At 30.6% G+C, this 4,257-nt stretch overlaps 1 pseudogene; it reads right to left on the bottom strand.

Annotated features, from left to right (window-relative positions):
* Window positions 1–1,609: 1,609 nt before the first annotated feature.
* Window positions 1,610–3,853, bottom strand: LOC105766933 (heparanase-like protein 2; annotated as a pseudogene).
* Window positions 3,854–4,257: the final 404 nt, after the last annotated feature.

Consider the following 4,257-nt stretch of genomic DNA (forward strand, 5'->3'; position numbering starts at 1 on the left):
TGAACAAAAATACTTCAGCCCGTTAAGACATGGGTTAGGTTTAAGGCCGACATTGATTTCAAAAATATATAAATAAATAATTAAAATTTTTAAAAAATTATAATATTGTTTCAATAGTAGTTTTTTTTTATGTTGATTTCTTTGAATAATTTATTCAAAGATTGGTTCAATTCTTATGATTGGATCAATATACCAACTTTTTAAAAAATATAAAACAATTTAATTTTTTAAGAAAGCAAACCAATTCATTTTAAAGATGAGGAAAAAAAATTGAAACTTTTTAAAAAACCACTGATTGAGCAGTGATAGGAGTCGAATTTCAACATGCCTTTGCAAGATTGGAACATTGGTTAGATAAATTATACTGATGTATGCTGATTGACTCTCAGTTCGATTAGTATTGGCATTGTTGTCAATATAAGAAAACGTGAGTTTAAATGCGTTGAAAAGCATTATCCTCCAATTTATGGGTTGAAAAAGGGATATGATTAATTCTTGACACCGGTACTTTCATCAAACAATAAATCTCTAAACCTATGGAAAGAAACATAAAGCAGACAGTCTGCAGCAACATTTCCTACTCATTAGTCTATCCTTGCCCAGCAACCAAAGAAAATATTGCACTCGATGCGACAATTTGCTCCTCCATATAACCTCCCATATTTGGTCCTTCACTCCCCAGTGCTCACAAACTTCCTATACTACTGAAAATCTCTCAATTGAAGACTCTTTCGATACATATTGATCATCCCGGCTAAATGAAGCAGAGTTGTTTGATTAAGTTTATTAGCAAAAGCTACCATTTGGCAGTACCATATCACTGACCAAGCATCGAAATTCAACAATTCCAGCGAATCTGTCCAAGAACGAACATTTGGACCATTCCCAATTTACCAGCGAACATCATCCCAGATTTTGGAGATGGGCCATCAAACCGAAGACCATTGGCTTCGATTCATGCTAATAGGACAACCATCTCCAAAATTATACTTAGCCATAAATTAACAAAACCAATCAAGAAATGTATATTATAATCTAAAATAAATATCTCAGATTGGTACAAAAAGCTAGGATAAGGCTGGTTTAATAAGCCGAAAACAATCTTTATCTATTTATCTATTTAAGAATAAAGTTTGTTTTCTTCTGCTGTTAATTTATTAAATTTTTAAAAAGTTGTAAAAAAAAAGACGATGTAAGGACAAGCCAAAAACAATTCATCCAGGTGCCCGACGATGTAGTAATTTCTGACTTGTATTGATTAATTTGTAGTAATACAGTATGAATTACTATAACAATGTTGTAAATATGTATACTCATAACCTTTATTCCAAACTTTGGCTTAAAATCTTGGACGAAATAGCATAAGTAAATTGTTACTAAACATAATTATAAGTTAAATTAAAAAAGAAAAAGAAACAAATAGTAAAATTAAAAAAAAGAATAATTTATTTTAATAAGAAAGAACAAATTAAAAATTAAAAAAATGAACATGATAACCTAAATTTACCTAAGGAACAAAATTAATAAATCTTGTTCCTCAAAACCCAAAAATTTTAAATTCGCCTAACTAGTAAAATCAATCAATTTTGCTCCTAAAAGAAATAAAATCTTAAAAGCATGCAGGTGCATTGAAATCTCTTATGGTTACAAATGCGATTGAATGAGCAGCGATGTTAATGCGTTTCAAACCATCAACAAGCTTCGGCTTCAACTCTAGTATCTCCATCGAGTCTAAAAGTTCTAATGGTGTTCCGTTCAATAATACGACACTGCTTAGGATGTTTCCATCTTTTGGAGTCAAATGATACTCTTCTCGTTCTTTATGTCCTTTAAATTCAAAATTTGGACTCCCACCATTTAAATTTAGATCATGGAAAAGATCGATTTCAAAAGAGGTATTTTTCGATAAGTTGATGAAAACGAAAGAAACCCCAGGCTGCAACCAAACAAAAATTTAATAAATGAAAAATTAAATTAAAATTAATTGAGACAACCAAAATAATAAAAATTACCTCCTTTTTGGAACAATGAGAGTATACACGTAAATATGGAGAACCCTTATGCGTGACTGAAAGAACTTTACTCCCCATAACTTTATGCCACAAAAGCGCACTGCAAAGGATATTTTAACAAATAAAATTAAAGCAAATGAAATTAACAACAAATACTGTGAAAAATATATGAAAGATACCCGTAATAATCCGGATTAGGAACAAATGTGGTAGTATTAAGAAGAGCATAATTGCCCCCGATCAAAGCCTGTCTACAATAAACTTTGTGGTTATAAACTGATGTCATTCCCAATTGGTCCAAGTACCTGATGGAGTCATAAGTTAATCATCAGATTTTAATAGGCCCTTGAAAACAATCAACAAATAAAAGATTTAAAAAACACTTACCAAAAGCCAAAAGCAAATGTATACGACACTAATTGGCCACCACTGTTATAAGCTCCACCCGATTCACTAACCCATGCACCAGACCATGGTGCAAATTTGTCAATAGCATTTGAAACATCTTTAAATGTTTGAGCAATTTGAGTCAAGAAAAATGGATCTTGGACACGACGAACCACATCTGGGTTATTACCTGTATTAATCATCAATAAAATTAAACAAATCATGGCAACACAAATTAATAAAAAATATATATTTTAATTGATAATTAGATAGATACCAGGTCCAAGATTATAAATATGATGTGTAACTCCATCAATAACATCATGTCCTGAAGCATCCAAAAAAGTATCGAACCATTTCTTGTCATAGAAACCTCCCGGGCCTAAAATCTTAGGTTGAGTTTTAGGATTTGGATACATCTCTTTTACAAGATTTTTAAGTGTTGCCATATCTTTTGCATATTGTTTAGCTCCAATCTTATTACTAACTCCTGATCCACACAATTCATTTCCTAAAAAGAAAAAAAGAAAAAAAATATTTTATATCCTTTTGTCAATCGTATATAAACTAACTTGAAAATGTATAAAATAAAATATTAATATTAATCAAATACCTAATTCATAAGAGTCAATTTTATATCCTTTTGAAATTGTATAATTCATGAGATCTCGAGCATTATGTGAATACCAATCACCAACCCAAAGAGTCTTTTCAGTTTCAGACTCTTTTCTTCCAATAAGAGCATTTAAACCAAATGTAACTTTGGCTCTGCAACATAAAAATAACATTAATAGCTCATATCATAATTATTATTTAAAAACAACATAGATGTCGTAAACTTATACCTAGTTTGATTGAAAAACTTATTGAGTTCATCCCATCTCTTCATGTCAAGACATCCAATGGAGAAACCAAATAAGAAGCCCTTATCTTGTTTTTGGAATGGTTGGCAATTCTCAATATTGTTTCGAACGTTGTACACCACTTGATCTTGCAAAGAACCTCCAACTCTAATTCTCAAAGGATGAAATGCTGAAACCATAATTTATTCACCAACATTAATTAGCATATTAGAAGCTACTCATATTAGTAAAAAAGAATAACTCCAATACTCACCTTTTACAGCCTTTTCAAGAATCTTGTTCTTCAAATCCCACAAATGGAATATATAATAGAAATTAATAAAAATCTAAGTAAATAAATCGTCTTTAATCAATGTATACTCAAAATATAAAATAAAATTACCAAATTAAAAAGTCCAGCTTGACCCCACGGGCATTGATCGTAATCACATTTGTTTGTAGGCCACAATCAAGGGTAACACAAATAAAATCTTCATCAGTTTGAGCAATGGAAGTTGCTCCTACAACCACAACTTCAACTTTTTCAGCTTTTGAGACCAAAAGACATGACAAAAGCACAACAAAAAACATTATACTTCTGAAATTCATCATTGGAAATAACAAACAAAACTAGAATAAATTGGAATGATAAAAAATAATGTTGAATCAATTGGCTATTTATAGATCAATAATACACTTAGGTTAGAGTTAAGATTAAATTGAAACAATTAAAAGATTCTCGAAAGCAATTCTGATTAAGATGAAAGTAGTTTGATTAAGCTTTTTAGTTGGGTTTGTGTTTTATTTTAATTAAAACTGTCCAAATAGGATAGAGTTTGAGTTGGATTTTATAGATGAGAAAAAGTTAAAATTGATTAGGGAAAATAAACCCACGTCGGCATGTTAAAATCCTTGCCTGGATTCTTTTGCCTTTTTTTTATTCTGTCCAGAAAAGAACATTTCCACCATTCCCAATCTACCAGCCAACATCATTCCAAACACCATTGGCTTCCATT

This window comes from Gossypium raimondii, chromosome 5 (assembly GCF_025698545.1).
Source record: "Gossypium raimondii isolate GPD5lz chromosome 5, ASM2569854v1, whole genome shotgun sequence".
In the NCBI taxonomy this organism is placed as follows: Eukaryota; Viridiplantae; Streptophyta; class Magnoliopsida; order Malvales; family Malvaceae; genus Gossypium; species Gossypium raimondii.